Consider the following 16,544-nt stretch of genomic DNA (forward strand, 5'->3'; position numbering starts at 1 on the left):
CAGGATGGCGTCGTTTGAGGCCAATGGGTTAACATTGTATTAATGTTTCTGAGGGATCCATCTAATAGATTGAACCATTTGACTGATGGTGAATATACTGCGTCAGTTCCGGCACCGGAGGGTTTTGACTCCTTTATTTTTTTAACTCCTGTGAGTAGGTAGATCTGAAAAGAAATTATTAATGATTAATGACTCTGCTACTACTTTAACATAAATTTATAATAATACAGGCACTTGTAATATACCATATAAATAAAAAAAACTTCACTAACCTGATGCTTTTAATTTTCGCTCTTATCTCCCTATCACCAAATCCAGGAATATTCATCCCTTTTTCTAATTCAGCGTATGCTGATTCCCTGATTTGTTTGATCTTATATCGGGGCGACTTTATATTCCACAAGCATTCGTGTTGTAAATACAACGTCACGAATTTGACAGTAGCGTTTTCGCTCCAACGACAAGACATTTTGGCGTGTTTTGATGGCTACTAATGCTATACTCGCTATACTGATCACTGACTAATGCAGCCAGTGACAATAGACCATCGATAAACTCTATAAATCTGCCATAGACACATGATGAGGGACGCTACTCGCCCGAAAAAATAGAACAGAATGGATTGACTTGACTAAATCGCTGACTAAACTACTCTACTAAATTTATGGTGTTCGCACGTGTCCAGTTACTAAATTACTCGCTACTTGACTAAACTACTCGACCAATGCGAACGGGCCTTTTGAGATTCTTTGTCCCAATGACCATAAATAAACCACTCTCTAGATCGATATCTTCGGGATTTTTGTATGGCCCCATTTCGTCACCCCCTTAACCACAGACGACCACAGATAAAACGGTCGCTTGGTCCAGACAGGTAAATATAAAAAGGACCATAAAGAAATCTCAAGGCCATTTAAAAAAAGCGCAAACAGAGACAATATACCTGCACCCAGCTAACATCGTTCATTCACTAGCCCAAAAAAATTATATTTAAAAAATAAAAATACTGGAATGCAGGAAAAGGAAAATAAAAAAAACCCACAGCTATGCACACATCAAAATATTTTTTTATTTTCAAAAAGACAATGGACAGTAATACAAAACAGGGTCAGTACAACCGATGTATTGAGCATTGATTTATCATTGAAGTAGAAGATAATACTAATATATCTTAACAAAACATGAAACAGAACAAGACACAGAAAAATAAAAAGTAACGGTCTCAACTAGGAATCGAACCCAGTCTTACTGCAACAACTTAATAGGATTTAATTTGACCTTGCACAAAAATACAAGAATATATAAACAAAATACATATTCAACGTGTTGAAAGATATTAATTATGTCAAGTAATAGTAACGCCTTTTGACTTTTACATGGTATAATTTAAATCATAATACATAAACCATAATATAAGAAATAAAAGTCGTGTACATAATAAAAGCTTGTAAAGAAATATAGCTTGTAAAACAACAAAAGATATTATGAAATAGAATTTAAGAACATGTTATTAATATTTCTATTTTGGATACTGACAATTTGTGGTGGAATCCATTATCTATAAATAGTAAAAAATAAAGTGACATTAGCGTCTGTCTGTTTGTGCGCTTAGTTCTTCTTAACTATGCGACTGATTTCGATAAGGTTTTCAGCATCATTTAGAGAATTTCTTCCGGAAGGTTTAGATAAATATAACATGCATTGACACATATTGATAAAAAGCAGAGAAAAGTCGATATAAATTTGCTATAAAATTGCTAACGCTGGCGAGACCTTATGAGAATATCAAAATAATGTACTACGGAATTGTTAAACTTAAAAGGGCCTACAGAAAAGTCTGTAATATATATACAAATGTTATACATATCGCAGTTGCCGTCTGGTCCCCAAAATCTCCTCTTGTGCGTCTTCTGTTTCCTGGGAGAAAGGGCTGTCGTCGGACCAATGCAGCTCAAAATGCCCTTCGTCTTACCTAGAAAAAGACAAAATTTGAGACAAATGATTACACTATTCTAGTATTGTACACATATTTAATAAATTTCATGGATAAAGTTAATAAAAAATATTTTAAGAAAAATGGAACATTAATGGTAATGGATTAATTCACTGTTGAACTTTCTGTTATGGGAAAAAATCGCGTTTTATGCAGTTTCTGCAGAATTTGTAGGGAGCGAAAATAAACTTCTTGAGCGAGTTTCACTGCAAAATAAATTAGGTGTATACCTTCAGAATATTCCTTCAAATGAGGATTCCACACTGTTGAAGGGTACTGTAGGTCACTTACATCTTATAAATATTAGTTGAAGAGTAACAAATTTAAGTGTTAATTATTATTGCCACAGCACCAGAAGTTATTCAAATTCTCCTGCGAGGGTTTCATATAATTTCCACAGCTTTGTCTTCAGCAAACATTATGGAAAATGCTGGAAATCTGAATAAGGTACTTACATGATGCAATTCTGGAGAGGTTTAAATGACCTTGTTTGATGTAATCGTGGCTTTGTTTAGCAGTTTTAGCATCCTAATACGTGTTATAGTATTGCGTCGGAATACGGATAGGTCTGAAAAGGAAAATTAATTAAATTATTAGACAATGAAGTACATTCAGGAATCAGGAACATTGTATCAAAGAACGAGAGATTAGTACCTGTATTTTTAACAACGGGTTCGGGTCCTTCTTTCAATTGGTGGAGATAGACCGGATAACACATTTTAACACAACACAGCATTAATTTAGCACCTTGAAGAATTCTAGCACGCAACATTATTTTTAGATGGTTGAAAGAAAATTCAAAATATTTACGCTAAAAACTTCAACTGACTTCATGCTTCAACTTTCGAAATGGCGTCTTGGAAATTATCGTTATTTTTTTATCGCAGCATAACCCATGCTTAGCTTCTCTTTCTGTTACATAAGTCGCTATGGTAGAGAGCGAGAGATCAAACTACAATTTTTGCTCTGAGCCAATGAGATCTGTGCTTTCAGCCACAACAGCTTTGTCTATAAGAATTTGGGTTAGGAATAACTCCTCCCATCAGGGTTACAAGGTCAGACGGGAGTTGTACGCCCCTGTGATGGGCGCTGGACTCACGCACACAGCTTTCCGTGTTTACGCTGCCAGTCTTGCAGGGGTTTCAAACTTAATTTTTTTTTTTAAATGAAATAAACAAATGTGTAAAAAGAAATATTATATTGAGAAACTAAACATTAAAAATTCCACATGCATTATATTTAAATATAACAGCAAAATTATGTAAGAACAAAACAATAAAGGGAAATTAAAAATAATAAAAATTTTAAACCAAATATATTAAATTGATAATCTAAATTGCATCGCAATTGTGGCAGGAAATATATATTTTTTCTTTTCTGTGGCTTTTGCATACAGATTTTTGACAAATATGACAAACTATGGTGCTTCTTTTTTTTGTGTTGTATGGGCAAAATCTGCAAGTTTTCGACGGTGCTCGGGACACTAGTACATTTCTTGAATCACTCGTTATAACATTCGTAACAGCAGTTGCGGGTAGTGTTTCTTGATAATATGACAAAACTGTCTCGAAAGCATCTGCTATTTTTGCCTTAAATTTGGGCACACATCAAGCAGATGCCTTCAAAAGGTAACAAATAAAATGTCGTGTATGCACTGTGCAGGAGACCACTCCTACAAGGACTGTGAAAATAAGGAAACTTCTCCAAAATGTAAAAATTGTGCCACAACAAATGAAAGATTCAAATTAAAAATACCAACAAATCACCTAGCAAATAATAAAGCTTGCCCATATTATCAAAGAATGCTTAAAATAGCTTTGGAAAAAATAGAATTCTGACTATATCATAAAACTAATTTACTAGTTAGATTGTATTATAAAAACTATAATATACCTTCAGTACTTTATATAAAATTCTGTATATTAATTCCCAATAATTTACACATCAATTTATTTCCATTTACGAAAAACTCTCATTGTATACTACAAATTATAATATCGTTTAAATTTTTCAAAACTTTAAATGTGTTTAAAGAAAACATTTCACAACCGTTTAAAAACTATATACAATACGATTACCAATATCATAATATTTTTAAAATATATTCCTTCGCTTCACTGAACAAAATTGCATCAAACGCTTATATATTATTTAATCCTTTTGCTAAAACTAGAAATGGATGACTACATTATTCAACATCTGGAAAAAAAAATTTACGTAAAAAATGTAATTTGTGACAACTCTAATGACTGTAACACAATACTTCAAACGACTCCAGATTCATTTACCGTAATGCATCTAAACATACGATCCATAAAGAAAAATTTTGATCATTTTCTAGTAAACCTAAATTTATTAAACAAATATCCTGACATAATCATACTGACTGAAGCACATTTAAACACCAACTCAATCATCCCAACTCTCCCCAATTACAACTACTTTCAGAGCTCACATTATATTAACAAAAATAGTGGTATTGTTATATACACGAAGACGATATTTAAAGACGTACTCTTTACTGAAACGAATATGACTAATGCAAACTGTATTATTATAAGACTGAGCATTAATAATAAACTACCTATACAAATAATATCAATATACAGGACACACTCTGCTGTTATATCCACTTTTATTGGAGAATTGAATAATATTATTTTAAATAATAAATGTACAAATAATTTTCTAATTGGCGATATTAATATTAACATTATTGAAAATAATCACACTATTGAAAAGGACAATTATATTAACATGATGACCGCTTTAAATTTCAAACCCTGTATTAATAAATATACTAGAGAATTTAATAATCAAATACCATCATGTATTGATCACATATGGTGTAATTCCAACTACATTGATAATCTTCAAACAATAATATGGAGAAACAACATAACGGACCATCATACATGTATTCTTAACCTTAACATAGAAAAACAAAACATTAATAATAGTAATAAATCTAACATGCCTAAAATATCGATAAACCAACAAATACTTCATGAAAAACTGTCTCACGAAACATGGGAATCTATACTCTGCACAGAAGATGTAAATAATAGTGCTTTAAAATTTCATGACATCTTACAAAAGCATATAAAAGATTCAAGCTGTGAAATACACAAAAAAATATATTAAAAAAAATTCAAAAAAATTAAACCATGGATTACCCATGGTCTAGTGGTTTCCATTAGAGAAAAAGAAAAATTATTTAAACTTACAAAAAAATTCCCACTAAATAATTCGATTATTTTACACTTTAAAAAATACAGAAATAAACTAACGGCACTAATTAAAATGACCAAAGAAGAATTCTACAAACAAAAGATGTTAAATTCAGGTAACAGTGGTAAAAAAATTTGGAATACAATAAATGAAATAATTGATAAAAAAAGAAAGACAAGTGACATTTCAAAGCTACACATTAACAATAATATGATGCAAGTTTCTGATAACCCAAAACTATGTGCGAATGCTTTCAATAATTTTTTTTCAAATGTCGGAAAAAATCTCGCAAACGAAATAACTAACAACATAGATAATACCACCACATCAGGAATTCCAGTAGCTTCATTAAATAAAACGGTAAAAACATTCGAAACGATAACCGAACAAGAAACTGTTGTTATAATACAAAACCTAAAAACTGAGTCCGCACCAGGTTTTGATGGGATAACCGTTGAAATTCTGAAAAAAAATCTTAACTTTTTGAAAAAACCTATTACACATATCATAAATAATAGTCTTAAAAAAGGAATCTTTCCATCTATTTACAAAAAAACTATTATTTCACCGATTTTTAAATCAGGTGATACTAAATAAATTAATAACTACCGACCTATATCAGTATTATCAAATATCTCAAAAATTTTTGAAAAGGTAGCAAAAAAGCAACTGCTAAAATTTATTGAAACTAATAATATATTGAGTGACCAACAATTTGGATTTCGCGAAAAAATAAGCACACAGGACGCAATCATAGATTTAACAACAAAAATACATCAAGCACTAGACAAAGGCAAAAAATCTCTTGCAATATTCATAGACCTAAAGAAAGCCTTCGACAGCATAAGTCACAAAAAATTACTCTACAAGCTTAACAAAATAGGAATTATAGATAATGCCAAAATGTGGATAGAAAGTTTCCTGAACTCTAGAAGTCAATATGTAAAAATAAATAACACTCTCAGTGAACCGAACACAAGTGACTTTGGAATACCACAAGGCACCATATTGGGCCCTCTTCTATTCATATTATATGTTAATAATATCTTTAAATTACCATTAACAGGAAAACTCATTTCATATGCAGATGATACTGCAATTATATTTCAAGCGAATTCATTGAATGAACTTGAAATAATTGCTAACAATGATATCAATACGTTAAAAGAATGGTTTGATAAAAACTTATTAACATTAAATATTGAAAAAACATATTATATAATTTTTAGTATAAACAAAATAAACCCTTTTATTACATTAAATATTAAAATACATTCAAAAAAATGCATATCAAAAAAATCTACTTGCCAAAATAATGACTGTTTATCCATAGGAAATAAAAATGAAATTAAATATTTAGGTGTAATAATAGATAGTCAACTTAAGTGGAAAACTCACATAAACAATATCATAAATAGATTAAGAAAACTCATTTACATATTTATTAGTCTAAGAAATATACTTAACTTAAAAATTCTTAAAAATATTTACTACGCTCTAGCCCATTCAATAATACAGTATGGTATCGTTGCGTGGGGGGGAGCTTACAAATCATCACTTTTACCGCTGGAAATCACTCAAAGGCTGTTAATAAAAATTTTAATAAAAAAACCATCAGACTACCCAACCTTACAACTTTTCCAAGATTTTCAAGTCCCATCACTAAAAAATACATATACGAAAAATACGCTACTTCAAATCCACAAAGATCTGTATAAGAAGTCACACCATGCCATGGTTCGTGTCGAGAGCAATAGGCAAAATACAATGGGTCGCTTATGGACTCCATTAATGCATACCAGTTTTGCACAACACTATTACACGTACACTGGAGTGGTATGGTTTAATAAATTAACGACTGAGATGAGATTAGAACCGGACTTTAATAAATTTAAAAATAAAATTAACTTCACTACAATAAATAATTTAACGAATTAGAATGACGATGATATCTCACTATATTATTTTATAAATTATTGTATAAAAAAACTAAAATCTCTTCACTTTATATGTTTTTATGATTCTTTTTTTCTTCTATTTACATATGTATGTTAAGTTTTTATTATTTTCCCTTTACACACGAGTTTTAGACTTTTGTAAAGGTAAACATGTTTATTTTTATTGAAATATGTTCTTACTATGTAAATTTAAATATTATACTGTATTTTATAAAATAAATAAAAATATGAAAAAAAAAAAAAAAAATCTTGTTGTTGTTTGTGAAATTTGACCGTGCTGTTTTTTCTTTTCATTACATCGGGCTTAGCCAACTCTAAACCTAGCTGTCTTATGAATAATTTCCTTTTACTTCTATTATTTTTTTTCCACTCTGGATACTTTTGAATCCATAATAAATATGTGTTCAGTGCAGCAATGTCTAACATTTTCATGAACAAGCGAAATATGTGTTCAGTTCAGCAATGTCTAACATTTCCATGAACAAGCGAAACGGCCATCTTCTTGTCGACCTTACACACGAATACTCATTCTGTGTCAACGGCACCTATGGTTTTATTATAATGTAAAATTATATCTGGTTTTTTTGTATAGGTTTGGCTTATTTCATTTCCAAGGAATTGAGATGATAGCAGCAAAACTGCTTTATTTTGCTGAGGCACATACGACACAAGTGTTTTATTTGATGTAAAACAAAACTGGCTACTATACAATGGCCTTTTTTTATGGTAAAAACTCTTTAGGGATTTCCCTCTTATTTTTGCGAAGAGTGCCAGTTATGGTCAGATTTTTAGACAGAAGATTGTCCGCCAGTGGTACCTACTGACGTAAAAAAATTGTCTGTGGTTATGCCTCTATTGGCGCCATATTGAGGTTCCACCAATTCCATAACGACACGATTGCCTTGATTTATTTATCATACCGCTGTATATTTGCATGTTACATATACATGCGGTTTTAGCATCTGCAGCGATCCATATTTTGATGCCATACCTGGCTGGCTTTGACTTCATATATACCAGAAATGGACATTTACCTCTAAACGCCGCCAAACGCTCATCCACGGTTATATCAAGCGATGGAGAATAATTTGATTTACACGCATCTACCAACTTACTGAAAATCGACTTAATTGGCTCTAGCTTATCTGAAGAAGCTTCAAATCTCTCTCGTCTTGTATCTCTATTATCAAAACGGATGCCGTGAAAAACGGATGACAAAATGGACTTTCACTTGTCCACAACTCATTCAAACTTAGTTTTCGGGTGCGATTTCTGCCGGAAGCAAGCATTATACCGATGAAAGCATATAATTCATCTTCGGATAATTGCTCAATCATATTCCCGGGTAAACGCTTCAATTGACGATTCGTTTCTTGGCATATCTCTGTCACCATATCTGCGCTTATAAATAAAGCAAACATTTTTCTTATTGTGTTAGCTAATAAACTACCATTTTTCAGGCCGGAAGTTTCATTGACAATATTGCATTGCCGACGTCTCGATGATGATGGTGGTAATACACTCCATTCGAATCCATGTTTTGAAACCAGTATTTCTCCCTCATCTTCATTTTCACTAGTCGATTCCGAGTCCGATTCTTCTAAATGTTCAACCAAATCTTAAGTATCTGATATGTCATTGTTCATTTCAAACTCAATATCACTATCATAATCAAGTTCTTGCGCTATCTCTTCTTCTGTTAAATTTCTGTCAGTCATTATTCTTCCTGAAAATGGAAGGGTTTTTGTAAATAATGTAAAACGCAGTATTGCTTAACTGAATATTATAACGAATAATAAAAAAAATCTAACATTTGAAATAAATATTCAAAAATAAATCTTAGATCAATGATTAAATGACGAAAGCGCACGGATAAATAGTTACGTAATACACACTTTTCAAAACTATAATATAAGGTAATAGTATAACACAGTATTCGGAAATAAATGAAAAAGTACTTACCAAAAATTATTAATTTAATTATCGAACGGAAATAATGATTCACTTTAGTACCCCTGCTCAAGTTGGTCACGAGACGAAGCTACACAATGCGGTCGTAGGTATCGATGGTCTAAATAGAACTGGGGACAAGTGGATTTCTCATGTTCCTACATAGCAAAGTAAAGCGGGACATCAATAGCGTGTCATTTCCTCGCACACTCTTCGCTTTAGCAATGGCACACGGTTGATTGTATTGGTATATTTGTTCCCGATTTCTTACAAAAATCTTTGATTTTTAATTGAATTTGAAAACTATGTTAAATATTATTTTTTAATTCAGCGCATAAATGTATAACGGAGGAATACCTAAAATCTGAACCCAGAATTTATTATATTTATAGAGTGATTAAAAATATTAGAAGCAATGTGTAGTAAATACACATTACAGATGAGGAAAGGTTAACTTCACGTGAGAATTGAATTTATTTTCGTTTTTAGACAGTATCCATTGTTATGGGTTGCCCATATATATACATACATACCTACATATACATACTAGCGCGGCCAGAAGCCGATCACGCGGTCAAAGCATGTCAACAAAAATATTGCCACGAGCTTACAACCAATAGGAGCAAGAATCCAGAAAGCATTACCTTATATGGAATATGAGACAGTCCACGTGGACTCTGCTTGTACGTATGGGGTCACCGCGTTGAACATAGCCATTACCATATACGGCAGTGCCCCCCTCTCTTCTGGCCCGCTCGCTGGACAGGCGAAGCGAGACAGGATTCGACAGTCACGCCGGGGATCGCCCTTGAAGTAATACCACGGTTTTCAGGCCGCCAGCTGTTGGCCCCCCGACTCGCGCAAGAGTCCGGAATCTAATCGTTGACTGCCTTTTTGACAATATTTTTTCAATAGCGTTGGATGTTGAAAGAAAAAAACTATTATTTCCAACAGCTAGTTATATACTGATACAGTAATTTCTTCTAAAGTCACCTTCTAAATGTGTTTTGTGCTTTTATTATTGTATTTCGTGTTTAAAAAATAAAATTATTGTACATGTAATTAAGGCGAAATAGGTAGACTTGACCTGAAATTTGACATTTTTGAGGCCAGTTTTAGACGTATGGACACTTTTCTAGAGAAAAACCCAAATTGATTTCGAAAGATCGTTATTTTATCTATTAAAGAAAGATGTTAAATTTTGAAAAATAATATTATTTTCATACCATAATAAAGTGTTACCGTTGGACGATGCGCAGATTTGTTGCATTTTCAAAGGCGAAGTTGTATTATACAACAAATATTTCAAATCGTATAATAATACAGTATAAACAATCAATAAATTATCTATCATATGTATGTATAAGAATTTTGTTTTTATTTCAAATAAAATTACTAATAAATAAATCCGAGGACGCGTTTTGTGACGAAAATCCCTCAATTTGACTATTTATTTATGACCTTACAAATTGGTATAGTTGAGATTTTTTTACAAAAATAATTTACTATGATATTATTGAAACATTAAAAATAATTTATGACCAAGAAATATATTCTTAAAGTATAAAATAGTAATTAATTTCGATTCGCGTTTATTGTTTGTTCGTTGTTTCTGATTACCCCGGCGCAAGCCGAAATTTTATCATTCCGCGCTGCGACAGGGCGGCGAGCGGACGTCTATTCCACGCCAGTCTACTTGATAACATTTTAACGAAATTCCTCGTTTAAAAATGGAGAGAAAAATACTATCGGACAAAAGTTTTATACGAAAACAAAAATTTCGTCATCAAAAACGTACATGGGAGAAATATTTGCAGAAAAAAAAAGGTTAGTCATATTTAATTATCCCTGTACATTGTACGTACTCTATATGCTACAGGGTCGTTCAAACGAATCAGTCAGAATACGCATATATTTTTTATAACATTTAGCGATAATTTTGTGTTGTTTAATTTTCAGGGAAAATAATCACCTACCGACGAATGATTGTGATTCTGAAGCAAATATTGTCTCTAAAATTCCGTCGGTATGTGTAATTTACATTAATATTATTATTATTTTATTATGTAAATAGGTAATACCTACAATATATTGTGAATCATGGATATTATGGTGACCGAAACCGTCAATATCGGGGTATTTATAAACTAGCAATTATTCCCGGCGTTACGCGAGTTACACACACAAAACCATACCCTTGTATACATGGTGTCGGGAAACGCGTAGTATATTACTGTGACCGATTCAACTCTAATTACCGCGGTAATTATAAACAAGCATTTACTACCCGGTGTTGCGCGATTTACGCGCATTCAACATTACCACGTGTACACGGTGTCGGGAAACTCGTGGTGAAATTACGGTGACTGAAACCGTGAATATCGCGGTAATTATAAAATATCAATAATTCTCGGCATTACGCGAGTTACACGCACAAAACCATACCCTTGTATACATGGTGTCAGGAAATGCATGGTATATTACGGTGACCGATTCAACTGTAATTACCGCGATAATCATAAACCATAATTTACTACCCGGCGTTGCGCGAGCAACACGTATGCAACAGTACCTTGTACACACGGTGTCGGGTAACTCGTGGTAAAATGTTTCCAGTCATGGATTCAACGTTGGGATAAGTATATCTCTAGTCAAGCACAGTACTTCGAAGGAGATTAATTCCATTTCCATGTAAACTTATTTGTAATAAAATTTTCTTAGTTACACATTAAGCTGTACAATTTCTGTTTCGAAATCTTCCTCATATAAATGTATTTAACTGGTTAAAAAAGAGCAGGCAATGCCGCATTTTAGTCTATGCGTATATGATTCCCGTCAAAATACCGGTTTTGATTCGTGATGTGCGATTCAAATCATGTTTTTGTTAATAATTTCTATTCTATTGTCCAATTTCCTATTACATTGGTATAATTTAACATATTTAGTATTTTTAGTGTTACTTTTTGTCAGTTTCATAATGTCATATTGTGAATTGAGCTTCTTGTTTTAGAAGAAAAAAAACGAGGTTATTTTGATATACTTACTTTAAGTATTAGAAATAATACTTACTGGTAATACCTATCTTACAAACGGATAAATATGTAAAGGGACTGGGACACGGTCAAGCGGCTTGATCGCAAGCACGTAGTTTTTTGTCTATGGCACTTTGTGACAAGCATTTTGACCGTGTACCAAAGCTGGCTTGCAAGCATTGCGCAATACTACCTACGTGCTGGCGGCGGGGCTTGATGCGAATTTATATTTTTGTGGGAATAGACAAACGACAATAGACAAATAAATATCACGTATCATATAATGATATGAATTGAATAAAATTATAATAAAATAGGTACTTAGTTATTGTTTTTGTGTTCAATTTGTAGAAATCCATCTAATTTAAAAATTCTGGAAGTATTTTAGTATTTTTTAATAATTATGACAGCGGTTTTCAAGGTCATTAATAATCAAACTGTAGAATAAATAATTTTCTGAATTTTCAATGGAGAAAATATATTTTTTGTATGAATACCGCACAAGAGTATCAACTATACATAGATGCATAAATAAACCAATCAAATTTTGACCACCACGAAATCACAGGAAGGCGTGGCCATGCTTGACGGAGAGGCTTGATGCGGGCTGTCAAGCCGCTAAGCATAGACAATAATAGACAACAATAGACAACAATAGACAAAAAAACTACGTGCTTGCGATCAAGCCGCTTGACCGTGTCCCAGTCCCTTAAGACGAGAGATTTTTTACAATCAAACTTAATGTTAATAACTTTTGTAAAACCTATGTAAAATAAAATTTAAAAAAAAACAAGTGAAAAAAATATTTGAAAAATTAAAAAAAATGTTTATTCAAATACCTACCTATTTTGTACCTACTATGTCAACGCACTGCATTTGTATTTATTTATGTTTACGCACTCCGACGTATAATTTACAAATATGTATGTAACTACTTATTAGGAAGAAAGCTACAACCGAAAATTCAAACACAATAATTGTTATTTAATTGGAACCATGCTGTAGGTTTCGACCGCCTCGCGGAGTGTACTGCTGGCAGTGGAATGAATATGGTATTTCTGTCTCGTTCTAAAAAACGTCCGATTGCGAGACCGTCTTTTGACCAAATTCGAATTCTCGGTAGCTGGTTAATACGCCTCAAGAGAGTGTTTTTCAGCTTCCTTCTGATAAAACGCTGTCCTGGGAAAATGAGCTGTAAAGGAAGGTTAAACTTTAAAAGTCATTTCTGTCTTAGGACAGGGCTTTGTCAGATGGGACCTTGTCGTCTTGGGTGACATTTTACTTATGTTTTAGGCTAATTCGCTTCGGTAGGTTCCGAAGCAGAATTATATTGTCTATGGTTGCGCCTTTGTTAAAAATTTCTATCCTTTGTCGATGGTGTGGTGCGACGTCAGCGATGCGTGGTGTCTACAAATTTGCCAGATCTAAGGTTAAAACTTGACCAAACCAAACGTATGGAAAGAGGGCGGAGTTATCAATCTATTGATAGTTGATTTATGTGTCAAAATACAGGGAGCGTCGGCAGACGTCGATCTAAACCGAAACGTCGAGCTGTCAGTTCAAGTTTTCGATTAAGTTCGGGTTTACGACTTGCTAAAGAGTACCAAAATCAGTGAAACGGACGCTTGTGAGAGATACAGAGTCAGCCCCCAGGACCGATGATGAAGACTCTGGATGCAGGCGGTGAAGTGCTGGTCACGCGCGGGTCAGTGAGTCGACGTCGCTGCTGGTGACCGGACTCGTTGATGTATCAGGTACTGGTGAAGGCCGTGGGTCTTCCGGGGTCCGTCGTCGAATGATAGGTTATATGTTCTGGTATAGTGGGAGATTTTATTTGCATCTTAACATAATTCCATCTTTTTTTAACATTATTTTGTATATCTGATTCCAATCGAGCAATGTAGAAGTTATGAGTATGACTAGAAATTTTCTTTTGTATTTTGCTAAGTATTGAAAAAGATAGGTAATCTAGAGGATTCTTGTACCGTTTCCAGACACGAAAAACTTTAATTTTTCTTTAGTTATGTTAATTAAAGCCGCCGATTACAATGTTGGGAATTTGGTTGATTTGGTCGCTTTCTTTGGAACCAGATCATCTATCAGGGCATCAATAATACCATAAAAATGATGTACCGCAGCATCTACGTCCTGTTCATTAACGACAGAGGACCAATCACAGTTTCTGAGAGCATAATTAACTACCTCGTAGTTTACTTTATTGAACAGTTTTAGGATGGTAGCAGGGAGAGGAATATTTACTTCAACTATAATATATTTATGATGTGCATCTTCGATTACTAGTGGCGAGTCAGCCGCGGAGACAATGACTGTATTACGAGCACGAGATCTAAAATTCGTCCTTGAGTATTATAAATTTCGTTATACTGTGTTAAATTGGAAAACGAAAGGCAGCTAGGGAGGGTAGAGGCACAGAGGTCAATACTACGTGGCTGTTACGTAGAGTTCCAGCTCACATTTGGCATATTATAATCGCCTATTACTAGAAAAATGTTATTTGGAAAGTCAGTAGTTAAGTCAGATATGGTAGTTGTATGACTATTGATAATAGAGAAACGCTGTGCATTAGACCACTTAGAATTAACTCCTGGTAAGTAAGAGCAACAAATATTAATATTTGAAACGCGATTTTTTTATGTCTTAGTAATAGTGAGATCCATATATCCTCGGCTTCTGATGTACATGACTTTTGAGATCGAACTTTAAAGTCTTTTTTATACCTATAACAACTCCACCTCCTTTAGTTTTACCCGTTCGATGAGTATCTCTGTCATTTCTATATACGTTATACCGGCAATCAAACAGCTCGTCATCGGATATGCTGTCAACTAACCACGTCTCGCTAGTTAATATTATGTCGAATTCGTTGATCAGGACGTTTTGATAGAATTCTTTCGTCTTGGATCGGAGGCCACGTGCGTTTTGATAAAAAAATTATAATGGTGTTATGCATCATGTAAAAGAGAAACTACTATCCAATTTTGATTCCAAGTAAATAGAATAATATGTATAAAAAAATACATATTGTTATGTTAACTCAGCACCCAAAAGTCCACTGAGGTGAGCATGGTTTTCGATTTGCGCAGATGTGAGTGTATTATGTTGTAGTGTTTTGAGTAAGTTGAGTAGTGTGTATATAGAATAGAGTTGAATACAAAAGTGGTATAAGTTGAAAGCAAAAATTATATAAAATCAAATTTAAATTAAGTTTAGAAGAAATCACTGAGTTAAGTTGTTCAATACGGTTTGACTAGTGACGAGGATAGTAGGAGAGGTAATATTCTTTCTTATATAAATTTTTGAGTTTCGTACCCATAAAAAATCATATTTGTTTATATTTTAAAATTCTTTAGCTGATCTCAGTATCAATTTGTTTTTTCTGGTGAGGTGATCATTTATAAAAATTTTACCTCCTGCAACACCTACGCTCTTGCAGTCGACCCCCTTCTTCTTTTTAATGGCCGCAAGCAGTTCGTCCTTCTTCCTTGTAATGTCACTAAATCCACTCAACTTCGTTAATTTTAAATTTGTTAAATTTCTTCCAAGCAAACAGAAAGCCACGTTGTGTGCAAAATGTTTACTATAACATAATATATTTAATTAACTTAGGGAGCAGAGTAAAACACAACTGTCACTTCATTGTGGAATTGTTATATGATATTAAATTTATTTACTTTACAAAAAATATAATTCTCAATATTGCACCCCAATGATGATAATATTATAAAGTATTTGAATGACAATATATAATCGATTTCGATTTTGAAGTAAATAGTCATCACAGTGATAATATTGCTGCCATCAATTTACCTATGAGTACCTACTACCTGCAACCAATGTAACAAGGCACTACAAACGTCTGACTGTATGAGGTGTATAAGTTGTAAAAACCAAATACATCTCAGCTGAACCTATATTAAACATTTATAAGTAAACCATAGACAAAATGCAAGAAATAATTAACTAAAAAATCTGCCTCAACACAGGTTCGCCTAGTGAGGCAGGTTATGCACAACTTCAAATACCTACAGAATATTATGCCATATCTATATAACACTCTTAAATACTTATTTACTTTTTTTATATTGGAAACTATTATTGTAACATTAGTTTTTCAACAATGTCATCGTTGAAAACTTACATATAGGTATTTTACTTATCAATAATATATTCTGTAATTTTTTTTGTTGAAATAAATAAATTTAATTTAATTAAATATAATTTAATAATTTTAAAAAATTGTCCACGACTCTATTGTCTATGTATAACTTTTTTTAATTGTATTATGTAATTCACCTTAAAAAGAGTGCTTTGTCTATGTATAACTCACATATATTGTTCACACATGTGTTCTTTACCGTC

At 32.8% G+C, this 16,544-nt stretch overlaps 1 protein-coding gene across 1 annotated transcript in view; it reads left to right on the plus strand.

Annotated features, from left to right (window-relative positions):
* Positions 1–13,694: 13,694 nt before the first annotated feature.
* The window catches only part of LOC149409095 (uncharacterized), a 34,932-nt gene continuing 32,082 nt past the window's right edge, over positions 13,695–16,544 (plus strand). The window contains exon 1 of the mRNA XM_089650173.1: positions 13,695–13,918. The gene's annotated coding sequence lies outside the window, so the exon portion shown is untranslated. The remainder of the gene's footprint in view (positions 13,919–16,544) is intronic.

The sequence above is a fragment of the Hesperophylax consimilis genome, unplaced genomic scaffold (assembly GCF_061612785.1).
Source record: "Hesperophylax consimilis isolate HC1 unplaced genomic scaffold, BYU_Hcon_1.0 scaffold_36, whole genome shotgun sequence".
NCBI lineage: Eukaryota > Metazoa > Arthropoda > Insecta > Trichoptera > Limnephilidae > Hesperophylax > Hesperophylax consimilis.